Source organism: Quercus lobata, chromosome 2 (assembly GCF_001633185.2).
Source record: "Quercus lobata isolate SW786 chromosome 2, ValleyOak3.0 Primary Assembly, whole genome shotgun sequence".
Taxonomy (NCBI): domain Eukaryota; kingdom Viridiplantae; phylum Streptophyta; class Magnoliopsida; order Fagales; family Fagaceae; genus Quercus; species Quercus lobata.
Window position 1 is genome coordinate 36,104,009 of NC_044905.1, and position 16,457 is coordinate 36,120,465.

Genomic DNA, 16,457 nt, shown 5'->3' on the forward strand with positions numbered 1-16,457 from the left:
AACTTGAAGACAATCCCGTAAAAATATATTTCCAACTTCACTTAAAATGTTTACAAAATGTGAAACTTTCTTATTAATTCATGTCTTCAAAACAAACTTATCCAAAATTTTAAAAATGACTATAGACCCCAAAAAAAAAGCCTCATTGCGTGTGATGAGGCTAGTTCATTTATAATAACATTGGAAAAATAAAAACATAGAAACCATGCTCCATCGTTTATTACATATTGTGGGGCCCAATAATTTAAGGACCAAGCCCAATTGCTCCTGGAAAATCCGAAGGCCCAGTCCGAGGAGAGCTGTGGCCCAAGCTCTACAATACAGAGCACAAAACAATTTTGGAAGGCAGCCGAGGACAGTTTGGTCCTCGGCAGATCCTGAATCCCACCGAAATAAAGGGGTAAAACTGGTATAGGGACGAATTTGTAAGGAGATCCAAAATATCTTGGGGAAGTTATCCTTACTACCCTTCCAGATAAGACCCAACACGTGACAGAGCCGTACTCTGCAGCCTTATCAACCATACCCAACAATTTTGGGATTAGACTGATGGGACAAATATCAGTCTTGTATAGATTGACCCTACACGTGGACGAAGGACAATCAACACGGACGAGTATAAAAGAAGAAAGTAAGTAAATCTAAAGGGGGATCCCATCCCACCTCCAAAGAAAGAAAGACTACATGGGGGAGAATCTCTCAACAACACCGGACTTCACTGAAGAAAGTCCGTCGCTGGGTAACCGGAATAAGGCCTCAATGGTCCTCGGATCAAGTCCGAGGAGACCCATCCCATAGGGCGTGACATCTTAGGGCTTAAATGTTCAAGCCCAATTATCTTTTTACATGAATTCCTCCAAAACCCTGACCGGGCACCGTCCCGTGACTAGCGGCTAGCTTTTCAAGCCCACTCTCTACAAATCATATTGTGAGGGATCTTTCATGCGCGAGCCCAACATCCTTATTGGGCCGCCAGAGAACTGTGTCCTTACACATATAATATCATACCAGTTGTAATCTATTTTGTGAAATCTCTATAGACATTTTTGTATTATGTGTTAAAAAGTTTATTGTGGAAATATATTGCATATTGATGCTTTGTTTGGTTGGGAGGATAGGAAATATGTATTTTATTCATCATGTATATTCGATAAAAACTAGAAAAGTGAAAGAATGAAGTATAAATTACATTTTCATTATCCATCCAATTGTCTTTCCTCTCCAATTTCACTCCAACCAAATAATAGAAAATCACGTTTTCCTTCCCCAATTTATAGTGTAAAACTCCTATTTCTTTTAAAGCGTACTTTTCAAAATTTGTTCAAAATCAAGAAAACTATATATTTTAGTGGAGTAATTTTAAAATGCACACCATTTATCACTTTTTTTTTTCAATACATAAACACAAAACAAACAAAACCCAACAAAAAAAATTCATCATATCCGGTCAAATTGAGAGAAGAAGGAAGAGAGAGAGAGGCGACTGGGTTCGATCTCGGCGTGGCGGAGGCAAGATCGTGCGGTGGAGGCAAGATCACATAGTGGGTCGCTCGTCTTGCAGTGGTTTGCTTGATATGGGTAGAGAGAAAAAGGGTAGATCAGTGACAGATTGAGGGAGACAGAGTGACAAATTGAGGGAAAGTGAGAACGATGGCGGTCAAGAATGAGAACGATGGCGAGAACGGCAGCGCCGATGAGCTTTGGGTCGAGAACGAGATCGGTTTTGGGTGGATCGGTCTTCGATGGTGATGATCTAGGCGGTGCTGGGGTGCGATGATCTCACCGGTGCTGGGGTGCAACTTGCCGGTGCTTGGATGTGCGATCGGAGCTCTCGTCGGTGCTTGGATGTGCGATCGGAGCTCTCGCCGGTGCTTGGATGTGCGATCGGAGCTCTCGCCGGTGCTTGGAAGTGGTGATCGGAGCTCTCGCCAATTTTGCTGTTTCTCTCTCTCTTCTATTTTCCTGGGATGGAAATCAATTGTAGGGAAAATAAAAGTGTAAAATATTTTACAGGGTTTTGGGGCATGATTTACAGTCAACGGAAATCATTTTCCGTTTGACTGAACTTTTCGGGACAATCCCAACACACCCAGTGGTGTAAAATATTTTCCGGAAACTATCACTACAACAAATGTGGACTATGGTGATAAAACATTTCGTCACAATACGTCCTTATTTCATCACCGAATACATATGGTGACGAAATGGTGACGAAACAGCATTCGTCACCTAAGCTCCGTCACAGAATGTATTGGTGACGAAAATGTTTCGTCACCAATAAAAAAATGATAGGTGATGAAATTTTTTCGTCACCAATAAAAAATGATAGGTGACGAAAATTTTTCATCACCTAATATTTTCGTCACTAAACCTTATTTTCAGTGACGGAATATTTCGTCACCAAATTTATTTTTTTTTCCAATTTCAATAGATTAGGTGACGAAATTTTGCGTCACCGATTTTTTTTTTTTTTTTCAATAGATTAGGTGACGAATTATTTCGTCACCAATTTCTACTTATAGTCAGATATGGCGACGAAAATTATCGTCACCAATTTTTTTTTTTTATTAATATTCTTTACATTTACTTTCCATTACTTTTACCTGTTCACTTCTAACCAAATCCATAAATAAATAAAAAATAAATAAAAAACAGCCATTCATTTCTAACCAAATCCATAAATAAATTAAATCCATACAATCTCAAAATGCAATAAAGATGTTCACAAAGTAATTACAACCATTTATATACAAATGATGTCTTAGCTTCCAAACTTCATAGAAAATTATTTGAGTTCAAATAGTCCACAAAAGCTATCTTTTTGCCACCAATCCCATATCTGCACAAGTAAAAAAGGAAAATACATCAATAACAAACTAGATTGAAAACCTATATCCCTGGTAAGATGTAATACCAAAAATATATATATATTATTAGTAAGACAATGCAAAAAATGTCCACAAAAAACCCAATAACTAACTAGACAAAATAATCATAATACAACATCACTATCAAAGAAAGAAAACCCACAACACTCTCATCAAATAAAAACCAAACCCCCATTACAAACCATGGAGAATCATAAAGAATGTAGAAAAATCTCAATTTAAAACAAAACAAATAAAGTGAAATCCAAAACAAAAACCCAACCACCACAACGAATAAAAAATCCAGCAAACACTATTAAAAAAAAAAAAAAAAACTAGCCACCACCATTTACAAAAACCCAGCCATCACAAAAACAAAAAACTCAGCCACCGCCATCAACACAAAAACCCAGCCACTACCATAAACAGAAAAGCCAACCACCACCATTAAACAAAAAGTACAGCCACCACCATTAATACAAAAACCCAACCACTACCATAAACAAAAACCCACCACCACCATTAAACAAAAAACACAGCCACCACCATTAACACAAAAACTCAGCCACTACCATAAACAAAAAATCCAACCATCACAATAAACAAAAAACCCACCACCAACATTAAACAAAAAACTCAGCCACTACCATAAACAAAAAACCCACCACCAACATTAAACAAAAAACTCAGCCACTACCATAAACAAAAAACCCACCACCACCATTAAACAAAAAAACACAGTCACCACCATTAAACAAAAAAACACAGTCACCACCATTTACACAAAAACACAGCCACTACCATTAAAAAAAAAAAAAAAACTCAGCCATCACAATAAAATTGGTGTGTGCTTTTGTTTCTATTTCCCTTTTAATTTCAATGAGTTATGGTTCCTAACTAGAATTGACCATGTTGATGTAATTGAAAACAATATTGCAGGGAGTGTATCTACATATCAAGTTACAGTTTATGTGCACAACAAATGTCCCTTTCCTATATGGCCTGCAACAGCACCAAATATTGGCTATCCAAAACCCAAAACACAAAACATTTCAAGCATAAGAACAAACAAGCAAACCACATATAGGTAGTAGCTAAGCCAAGAAAATGTGTGGATAAACAAGCATATATGAGAAAACCCAAATCACAGACAAGATGAACTGAGCAACAAATCATATATTGGCAGAACTCACGTGTTTTTAATGGCCACAACTTCTTCCAATTGCTCCCCCTTGACCCACTTAGAAGCTAAAAATTATGATAGAGAGCAATTAGAACAATCTCTTGCAATAACAAAGGCCACAATGCCATGAAAAAAGGACAATAAGCTAAAGCAGAACACAAACGGCAACTTCCAAAAACTTGACAAATCAGTTAAAGAGACAAATATTTAAAAGCAATTTCTAACTCTAGACCAAGTTTCAGACATTTTCTATGGCCACTTATCTTAAGTAAAACGGAAGTTTGGAAGTATTTAAGGGGCAATCTCAGTGTGAGACCTTGATGATGCAGTTATATAAAATGGTAAAGATTTTGGCATTCTACTACGAGGGCAACTGTGGTTGTTGAACAAAGAAACCAAACATGTTGCCCCTAAAAGCTAAATAATTTTAAAACACAAATATATATATATATATATATATATTGTAGCCCACATTAGTACAAGGTGCTCCTCAGCATCTTTAGACAAACAATATCCTTTATACACACCTATGAAAGGATTCGACACCTATAAAGGAAGAGAAACTTTATTTCTGTCAGTTTTTAGTTTTTTATGAATGAATTTGTTAATAATACAATATAGCTCGAAGTTCAATAAGTTTTATTAAAGACATAAATTGAGAGAGATTACATTACATTCTAACACAAAGGCATGCTTGAACTTGATGAATGCATAAAGAGAAATAGATGGACCCTAAAACCATCCAATGCAAATTCACCCCAATTCAACCCCTTTGGACAAGAAACCTAGGTTACACACTGCCAATTGAACAATGTAACAAACGCATGCAAGAAAGCCTCAGTCTTAAAAACACAATGCCGACAAAATTAAAATAAATAAATAAATAAATTTTAGGTAATCCATAGAAACAAACTAAATCTATCCAAATAAAAAAGACCCATAAGGGAAAATCCAACTGGGTATGTAAAAACTTGACTAAAAGATTAGACAAACCCACAAAGGAATTAACTTTTACATGTAAGTTTCATACAAAGACAAAGTCAAAAACTTTAATTTGTGTTATTTTTTCTTGCGCATAACCATGAAACAAAAGGGAAAGACTCTATTACCTTCTCCAATCCCAAAATTTATGTCCTAAAACCAACACCTCCTGAAATCAATATCATGCTAATCCTGAAAGAAGAAAAAAGAGTGATGAGAGAGAGAGGATCGATGACAACGATGAGAGAGAGCTTACCGGTCTTTTTGGGAGGTAGAGAGGCGTGGGTCTGTATGTGGGAGGAGACAGAGAGAGTAACAGTGTTTTGTTTGCACAAATAAAAAATAATGTAAAAAAAAAAAAAGGAAATCAAAAAAATTTAGAACGCGCCTGAAAATTGGGTACCGCGCAAAAAGAAATTAAAAAAATTTAAGATGTCATGTTTACAATATTTTTACAATATTTTCACAATAAATCATAATATAAAGATTATTTTTTTGCTCTAACAATAACAACTAACAACAACCTACCACTTAATTATAAAAATATTGTGAAAATATACAAAACAAAACAATGACAACCACACCCCTTTTTTTTATATATATATAGTTTTTAATCTAGAATCAATGAGAACCACACACATTTGATAGAGATTAGAGAGAATGAAGTAATATAGTAATGGAAAATAGAGAGCAAACTTACGCTGGCATTAGATTTTCTGAAATAGAAGTTGAATCATGCATTTTCGAAGAGCTATTTTGTAGGCATTCTTGGAGCTAACCAAAATGAAGAAAGAGACGAAAAAGGAGAAAAATATCAGACTATTAGAAAGACAAGAAGAAAGAAGATAGAGAGCTAAAGAGATCATTTTGAATTGACGGTGAGGATGAAGTTTTGTATGTGAGAATTTTGGGATTTGTTAATTGATAAGACTAGAGAGTACAATTTATATTAAAAAAACCAAAAAAAAAAAAAAACTAAAGAGAATAAAAGGCAAGACAAGGGAACACGTGAATGAGAAGAAAAAGTTTTGGGGAGTGGGGCCAAATGAAAAGTGAAAACAAGTAAAAAGGAAGTTAAAAAAAGAATTATGTTAAGAACACAATTTTTTTGTACAATTTTATATCATAATTTGTCAAACAATGAGTTATGATTAGTAAAGTTATGTCAGTGGATCATGTAGGGACATTACACATCCTTACTAATCACAACTCATCATATATCAAGTTGTGATACAAAATTGTGTCAAAAATTGTACCCATAGCATAATTCGTTAAAAAATTCATTATCTTGTCCAAATTTTCTGAAAATTTTTAAATAATATAAAAGATATTTTATCATATTTGTAATAAATTACAAAAAATATCATATTTTCTTTAATTAAAATATGTTTTAATCTCTTTATATATAATTTTAATTAAAATTGTTAAATTTTGTACATGTATTTTATTATTTTTATATTAATAAATTATTAAAATAATTATTACGTGTCCAACCAAGGTTCACCATGACTGTACATTGTAGAGTGTACAAATAAAACTTCTTTGTCCTCAAAAACGTTATTATATACTATATTTTGTTAAAAGTCACCTTAATTAAGCTTTTTTCTTTTTCTTTTTCCTTTTTGTGATAATTATGACTAGAAAAAAATAGTAATTTTAGTTAATTAAAAAAATAAACTTAAAAAGTTACTTAATTTTTATATAACATTAATTGATTAATTATATATAATAATTTATTTATTTTTAGGATTACAATTAAACATATGTGATTGTCCATTCTAAGGAAAATTAAATAAATTTAAACGAAAAGTGTCACTAAATATTACATTTTAAACTACAAAAATTTGAATTTGAACAACTGTTTATGAAATGGCTATTAATCTTTAACCACCTTGAAATTTTGTAATCATGAAAAATATATGAAGATAATGTAATTTAACGGTAGATTTGTCAAAATTCACATTGAATTAAGAAACATAGGGTTGGGTTCAAGTTACACCTGATGTAACTCTAAAAAATGTTACACCACATAATAACTTATTATTGAATACATATTTTGAAAATCCAACCGTTGGATTACATGTTCTATATGTTCTTAACTTGCATACCAATTTTTATGACAATCGGATGTAATTTACTATTCGATCTATAAACTCATCTTCTATGCATTATTTTAAATTACAAAAACTTGAATTTAAACAATTGATTGATGACATGGCTATTAATCTTTGATCATCTTGAAATTTTGTAAGCAGGAAAAATATATGAAGATAATGTAATCTAACAATATATTTTTCAAAATTCAAATTGAATTAAAAAATATAGAGTTTGGTTCAAGTTATACCTGATGGAACTCAAAAATATGTTACAGTACCCAATAATTTATTATTGATCATATTTTGAAAATCCAACCGTTGGATTACATGTTCTATATGTTCTTCACATGCATGCCAATTTTCATACCAATCGGATGTAATTTACCATTTGATCTTTAAACTCGTCTTTTATGCGTTATTTTAAATACTAAAACCTGAATTTAGACAATTGATTGATGACAAGCCTATTAATCTTTAATCACCTTAAAATTTTGTAAGCATGAAAAATATATGAAGATAATGTAATCTAACGGTAGATTTGTCAAAATTCATATTGAATTAAAAAATATAGGGTTCGTTTCAAGTTACACCTAACGTAACTCTAAAAAATATTACACCACCCAATAACTTATAATTGAATTCATATTTTGAAAATCCAATCGTTGGATTACATCTTCTATATGTTCTTAACATGCATGCCAATTTTCATGACAATAGGATATAATTTACCATTAGATCTATAAACTCATCTTCTATGCATTATTTTAATCTATAAAAACTTGAATTTAAACAATTAATTGATGACATGACTATTAATCTTTGATCACCTTAAAATTTTGTAATCACGAAAAATATATGAAGATAATGTAATCTAAAGGTAGATTTGTTAAAATTCATATTGAATTAAGAAATATAGGATTGGGTTCAAGTTACACATGATGTAACTCAAAAAAATGTTACACCACCCAATAATTTATTATTGAATTCATATTTTTAAAATCCAACTGTTGGATTACATGTTCTATATGGTCTTAACATGCATGCCAATTTTCATGACAATCGGATGTAATTTACCATTTGATCTATAAACTCATCTTTTATGCATTATTTTAAACTATAAAAAACTTAAATTCAAACAATTGATTGATGACATAGTTATTAAACTTTGATCACCTTAAAATTTTGTAAGTATGAAAAATATATGAAGATAATGTAATCTAACGGTAAATTTGTCAAAATTCACATTGAATTAAAAAATATAAGATTGGGTTCAAGTTACACCTGATGTAACTCAAAAAAAATGTTACACCACCCAATAACTTATTATTGAATTCATATTTTAAAAATCCAACCATTGGATTACTTGTTCTATATGTTCTTAACATGCATGTCAATTTTCATGACAATTCGATGTAATTTACCATTTGATCTATAAACTCATCTTCTATGCATTATTTTAAAATATAAAAAGTTGAATTTAAATAATTGATTGATGACATGACTATTAATCTTTGATCACCTTGAAATTTTGTATGCACAAAAAATATATGAAGATAATGTAATCTAACGGTAGATTTGTCAAAATTCACATTGAATTGAGAAATATAGGGTTGGGTTCAAGTTACACCCTTTGTAACTCTAAAAATATTACACCATCCAATAACTTATTATTGAATTCAAATTTTGAAAATCCAACCGTTGGATTACATGTTCTATATGTTCTTAACATGCATGCTAAGTTTCATGACAATCGGATGTAATTTACCATTTCATCTATAAACTCATCTTCTATGCATTATTTTAAACTATAAAAACTTGAATTTAAACAATTGATTGATGACATGGCTATTAATCTTTGATCACCTTAAAATTTTTTAATCATGAAAAATATATGAAGATAATGTAATCTAACGGTAAATTTGTCAAAATTCACATTGAATTGAGAAATATAGGGTTGGGTTCAAGTGACACATTTTGTAACTCTAAAAATGTTACACCACCCAATAACTTATTATTGAATTTATATTTTGAAAATCCAACCGTTGGATTACATGTTCTATATGTTCTTAACATGCATGCTAAGTTTGATGACAATCGGATGTAATTTACCATTTCATCTATAAAGTCATCTTCTATGCATTATTTTAAACTATAAAAATTTGAATTTAAACAATTGATTGATAACATGGCTATTAATCTTTGATCACCTTGAAATTTTGTAATCCTGAAAAATATATGAAGATAATGTAATCTAACGGTAAATTTTTCAAAATTCACATTGAATTAAGAAATATAGGGTTGGGTTCAAGCTAGACTTGATGTAACTCAAAAAAATGCTACACCATCCAATAACTTATTATTGAGTTCATATTTTGAAAATCCAACCGTTGGATTACATGTTCTATATGTTCTTAACATGTATGCTAAGTTTCATGACAATCGGATGTAATTTACCATTTCATCTATAAACTCATCTTCTATGCATTATTTTAAATTATAAAAACTTGAATTTAAACAATTGATTGATGACATGGGTATTAATCTTTGATCACCTTAAAATTTTTTAATCATGAAAAATATATGAAGATAATGTAATCTAACGGTAAATTTTTCAAAATTCACATTGAATTGAGAAATATAGGGTTGGGTTTAAGTTACACATTTTGTAACTCTAAAAATGTTACACCATCCAATAACTTATTATTGAATTCATATTTTGAAAATCCAACCGTTGGATTACATGTTCTATATGTTCTTAACATGCATGCTAAGTTTCATGACAATCGGATGTAATTTACCATTTCATCTATAAACTCATCTTCTATGCATTATTTTAAACTATAAAAACTTGAATTTAAACAATTGATTGATAACATGGCTATTAATTTTTGATCACCTTGAAATTTTGTAATCCTGAAAAATATATGAAGATAATGTAATCTAACGGTAGATTTTTCAAAATTCACATTGAATTAAGAAATATAGGGTTGGGTTCAAGCTATACTTGATGTAACTCAAAAAAATGTTACACCATCCAATAACTTATTATTGAATTCATATTTTGAAAATCCAACCGTTGGATTATATGTTCTATATGTTCTTAACATGCATGCTAAGTTTCATGACAATCGGATGTAATTTACCATTTCATCTATAAACTCATCTTCTATGCATTATTTTAAACTATAAAAACTTGAATTTAAACAATTGATTGATGACATGGCTATTAATCTTTGATCACCTTAAAATTTTTTAATCATGAAAAATATATGAAGATAATGTAATCTAACGGTAAATTTGTCAAAATTCACATTGAATTGAGAAATATAGGGTTGGGTTCAAGTTACACATTTTGTAACTTTAAAAATGTTACACCACCCAATAACTTATTATTGAATTCATATTTTGAAAATCCAACCGTTGGATTACATGTTCTATATGTTCTTAACATGCATGCTAAGTTTGATGACAATCGGATGTAATTTACCATTTCATCTATAAAGTCATCTTCTATGCATTATTTTAAACTATAAAAACTTGAATTTAAACAATTGATTGATAACATGGCTATTAATCTTCGATCACCGTGAAATTTTGTAATCCTGAAAAATATATGAAGATAATGTAATCTAACGGTAGATTTTTCAAAATTCACATTGAATTAAGAAATATAGGGTTGGGTTCAAGCTACACTTGATGTAACTCAAAAAAATGTTACACCATCCAATAACTTATTATTGAAATCGTATTTTTAAATTCCAACTGTTGGATTACATCTTTTATATGGTCTTAACATACATGCCAATCGGATGTAAGAAACTAAAAAAATACCAAAATACGCCTTAAACCTAAAAAATAACCGAAATACCCTCGAAACCTTTAAAATGACCAAAATACCCCTTGAGACTTAAAAATGACAAAAATACGTCCTAAACCTAAGAAATGACCGAAATACTCCCCAAAACCTAAAAATTATTGAAATACCTGTGAAACCTAAAAATGACCAAAATACCCTTGAAATATGAAAATTACCAAAATACCCCCCTAAACCTAAAAAATAACCGAAAATACTCTCGAAACCTTAAAAAAGACCAAAATACCCCTGAAACTTATAAAATAACCAAAATACCCCCTAAACCTAAAAAATAACCCAAAATAGCCCAAAATTATAAAAATGAGTATTTGGTCATTTAGGGGTATTTTGGTCATTTTTAGGTTTGAGGGTATTTCGATCATCTTTTAGGTTTAGGGTGTATTTTTATCATCATATAGGTTTTAGGGCCATTTTTTTTTTCATTTTATAGGTTTCAGGGATATTTTAGTCATTTTTTAGGTTTTTTGGGGTATTTTGGTCATTTTTTTAGGATTAGGGGTATTTTGGTAATTTTCAAGCATCAAGGCTATTTCGATTAGTTTTTAGGTTTCGGAGGTATTTCGGTTATTTTTTAGGTTTAGGGGTTATTTTGGTAATTTTTTGTTTCAGGGATATTTTGGTCATTTTTTAGGTTTTGTGTGTACTTTGGTCATTTTTTAGGATTTGGGGGTTTTGGTCATTTATTAGGTTTAGGGGATATTTTGGTAATGTTTAGTGGTTTTTGGGCATGTTTGGTGATTTTGGAGGTATTTTGATCATTTTTAAGGTTATTTCATAGGTATTTTGCTCATTTTAGAGATTTTGGGATATTTTGGTCATTTTAGTGGTTTTTTAGCATAATTGGTGATTTTAGAGATTGTAGAAGTATTTTAGGTCATTTTAAAGGTTTCATGGGTATTTTGCTTATTTTAGAGATTTTGAGGATATATTGGTCATTTTAGTGGTTTTTGAGCATATTTGGTGGTTTTATAAAAATCGGCTTTGGGTAGGGTATAGATATCTATGGATAAACAGACTGGGTAACAATTGAGTATGGATACTAATTGGGTAAGGTAATCAGATATCCATAGATAAATTAATTGGGTCAGGTATATATGGGTATATCCTGCCCATGGTTATCCTTAATTATTTGTAAACAATAGGTGACGAACACTTATTTTGTCACCAAAAACACCTACGTCCTAATATTGGGTGACGAATTTAGAATTTCGTCACCTTTGGCAAGTCTTTGGTGATGCGAATATTTCGTCACCCTTAGTTTGCATTTTTTTAATGACCTAAAGTGACGAAATAAATATTTTGTCACCAATTTGTACATCTTTGGTGACGAAATATTGATTTCGTCACCAATTTTAAAATTTTAATAATATTTGGTGACGAATTCTTCTTTTCCTCACTAAATGTTATCATTTGGTGACGAAATTGTTTATCCTCACTAGATTTCGTCACCATAGCCCACTTTTGTTGTAGTGTATTTACTGTCGAAATAAACGCAACCTAAGTGATTGACAGCTTCGGCCATTTGTCTCTCTCAACACAGAGAGCATTGGTTTTTATTTATTTTTATTTTTTATTTTAGCATATGGGACTTAGACAAATGTGTGGCAAAAAGAGCATATGATGACGATTAGCTAGACAACAAAATAATGACAAAGAAAATTAGGCCATTTGATTTGACAGCTTGGTCACCTAGTAGCAAAGAGAGAGAAAGAGAGTTTTGAATTGCACAACAAAGATTATTTAGTGGGTCACTTGACAGCTTGTTAGTAATATTAATTTCATATATAGTTTTGATCAAAATTGAAATAGTCATAATTGAAGCATATAAGAACTATAGAAAGGAAAAAAGGACATGTGCTTTCCAAGGAAGAGTTTTTAATCAATATTTTAAACTGTCTTCATGTCCAGTACATGGAAATTTTATGTGCATGCTAACTACAATATCATATTACCATCATTTTTTTGAGTTAAAAAAAAAAAAAAATGACAATCATTTCTTTCATATATAGAGAAAATACATACGATTTAATTTGTCGGGCTCAAGAAACTTACAAATGTAATGACCTATGAAGTTACCTTATAAATCAGATTTGCCTGCAATATTCTCACATTGATTCCAGTTGACACAAGTGCTCCATTAATGTAAGCAAAACTATTACTCGAGCATTGTTTTTTTTTTTTTTTCTCTTTTTCTTTTCTTTTCTAGGCTGAATAGGCACTGGACTTCTATAAGGGGGAAAAATAGAATTTGGGACACCATACTATATGGCATGAATTTGATGAGAAATAGAACTCACAAATAATGAGAAATTTTGTAGATCAGAAGCACTTGAAGGTGGAAATCTAGTGAAGTGGTTTGAACAATTTGAAGGCAGGTCATGGGGCTTGCAAGATTTTTATAGGATGTCATAATTTTGTAGTACTAAATGCGAAGTACAAAAGATGTACTGCATCATTTACGGCACTTTCCAATAGTTAATATTCCTTTGTTTCACCAAACCATAGCATTTTAAATCTTGTATTGTCTCAGTTAATACCTTGCTAAATTAGTAAATTTTATCCTCATAAACTGGCAGTATACTATAAGATGTATAGAATGAATAAAAATGGCACGTGTATATATATATATATATATATACTAGTCGCTAACCCGTGCGATGCACAAGAAAACTATTGAAAAATAAATTTAATCCGTCTTTTTGTTCTATTAAATTTAATATAATCTTTCTTTTATTTTTTTAAATAAGAGTTTAGGTCTAATGATAAAAATCAATCATCGTGTAACAGACGTAATAGATTAACTTTTTATTGAAACTAAAAAAAAAAAAAAAAAGCGTATAACATCATTTTGAATAATAAATCTATAGTTTTATAACATCTTAAACTTTTTTTTTTTCCCTTAATGGAATAATGTGTTAGGATCACAAAAGAGTGTGTGTAAAATCTAACTCGTGCTATGCACGAGAATGCTAGCAATTTTTTTAATTAAAAATAAATAAAAATTAAGATGAACCTTCAAATGATGTGACATTAGAATTGTAACAGCCATCAAATAATAACAAAATATACATTTTTCTAGATTAAAAAAATAACACAAATAGCTCAGCCATTTGCTTGTGTGACACTGTTGTACCACTCCCAAATGACACATACACCACAGAATCATTTGGTTGCTTGTTTAGCCAATCAAACAGCAAGCCATTCTTGGACGAGTTACCTAATTGTGTTACTATTAGACAAATTGGGTACACTGGTTTTTTTAATACATAACCAAATAGTTTATCATCTCTCAAAGCCGCAATTGTTTTAGGCTGAAGCTCCTCCCAACGGTTTTTTATTTGCACATATTGGGCAAATGTCCCAATACATGTCTTTTTGCTACGGCTTTTTTTATTTTTCAGTTTCATTTATTTCATGTCTTCCACTAAATATACATGTATTCATTATATTTAAAAAAACCTTGAAGTAAAGCTGTATCCTCAAATAACTAAATATAAGAATTTAATTCCTCTCTGTTTAAATTTAAAACCAAATTATGCATAAAAGCAAAAAAATTCTCCTTTGTTCCAATACGTCTTTAACACCAAAATCACAAATCCATTAAAACCAAATTGTGTATAGAAAATCTTAGAGACTGAAAGACAACTTTAAAGTGTTTTTTGTATCTTCTTCCTTTGTTGCTTTGTAGCAGTCCTTGAATATGCAATTTTGTTTTCCTTGAATACAGATGTTGGTGTGAGTTGCACATTGCTTTGAACATCAAGTTTTTGAAATTTTGTACAATCACCATCTTCTTCAGTTGATAAGTTGTTGCTACATTCATTTGAAATATCACCGATGTAAGTCTGGCAATAAAACAGGTTGAGGAATGTATTACAACATATACCATGCATCAATTTTCACAATTCGGCTTGCATTGCTGCTTTAAGCAGTATTCTAGAGACTGTAAATAAATTAAAAATGTGAATCCAAAACAAAGCACTTACTGATCTTTGAATTTAGTAGTCTCAGGAATGTCCAAATCAATATAAACTCTTGTTCCACTTGTTGACGATAAGTTATACTCTCCTGCAATGCACATGATTCATTAGAAAAAAAAAGTACAATTATCTATATATAAACTTATATTTGTGGTAAAAAGGCCATTCCATTCAGGCCCATTATTTATACACTATTGAATATTGAAGTTTCAATGGAATCATCACAGTAACAGAGAGAGGTCTACATCAGAGGGCATAGTATCTTGTAGACATGTACAATATAGAGGTAAATAATCCAACTTTGCTGTGCTAGATATAGATGGTAAAGATAATGACATTTGAGTAAAGGAAAGGGAAGGAATGGGGTCTCTCAAAGCAAGGAAAAAAAGCAATAAAGTAATTGGGAAGAAAAATCAAAATGCCTCAGAATTTGAAATGACATCCCACCCATCTACAGTAGGTTATTCCAGCTTCTTAGTGAGTCTATCCCTCACTTGAAGGTCAACTATCTCTACAAAACCTAATGAATATATCAAAAATTCTAACCTTGACACTCATTGACACATCCCTTAACACACAAGCAACATAACTGATAGTAAAGAATTATTTTTTCAGTTCTTATCAGGCTTGCTTGGGCTTATTAGTTTCTTGTCTAAACAATGCAGGTAACAGGAAAGCTCTTTTATTAACCCCCAAAAGAAGCATATTTACTATCAGATAGCTCTATAGGATGGATGGTTCAACTTTGAAGTTTCCACAGTTTCACCTTAATAAAAAAGTTGGAAGTTTTGAAAACTTAAGTAAAAAAAAAAAATCAAAGTTTCAAAGGTAACTCAAGTTTAAAAAGTGGTTAAGAGAGTCTGCAGATTGTAAGTTTGATACATAGTTTTGAAAAATGCCTATATGGTTAAGATCGTATTGAATATTTATCAGCTGTTTTAATTGGCAGTTGATGTTTGCTATGAAATTTTTTAGATCGTGGTTTTGACTCCTTTTTTATAAGACAAATTTTACACATTCAGATGATGTTGTATATATCTGCCATGTAATTTGAGGGTAGATTAACATCTTTTAGTATCCCGGCTTGCTAGGTAGTGCTGCTTTTATTTTTCTTCCCTTTTAAATTAGATAATGTTTCCAATATATTTCAATTGTCCCTTTTCCATTATTGTCTTCAAAAAACTTCTTCACTATACACAAGTTATCAGCATTGTTGTCTACCATTCTAGAAAGCAGAAGTTTCTCTAATTTTTTTTTTTAGAAAGCAGAAGAATGGATTAGAAGGGGGGAATCTCACACTCATTGAGACATCCCTTAACACTCATTGAATATATCAAAAATTGTAAAACCAAAAAACAACAATACACAGTTTAGTTACAAACAGAATGTGATAAACCATTTAAAAACAAAAATTTGTATTTAAAGCAACGCAATAGACAATTCAAGTTAAGTGAAACAATCAAGACTAACACAGTA

At 30.9% G+C, this 16,457-nt stretch overlaps 1 long non-coding RNA gene across 2 annotated transcripts; it reads right to left on the reverse strand.

Annotated features, from left to right (window-relative positions):
- Positions 1 to 2,804: 2,804 nt before the first annotated feature.
- Positions 2,805 to 5,928, reverse strand: LOC115975467. Of its 2 annotated transcripts, XR_004088122.1 has the most exons (4): positions 5,732 to 5,928; positions 5,160 to 5,223; positions 4,061 to 4,115; positions 2,805 to 2,839 (listed from the first exon to the last, which is right to left on the reverse strand). It is a non-coding gene; the product is annotated as an uncharacterized LOC115975467 (long non-coding RNA). The 2 variants fall into 2 exon arrangements; XR_004088121.1 differs by lacking the exon at positions 5,732 to 5,928 and having other exon boundaries at positions 5,160 to 5,413.
- Between the last annotated feature and the right edge of the window lie 10,529 nt (positions 5,929 to 16,457).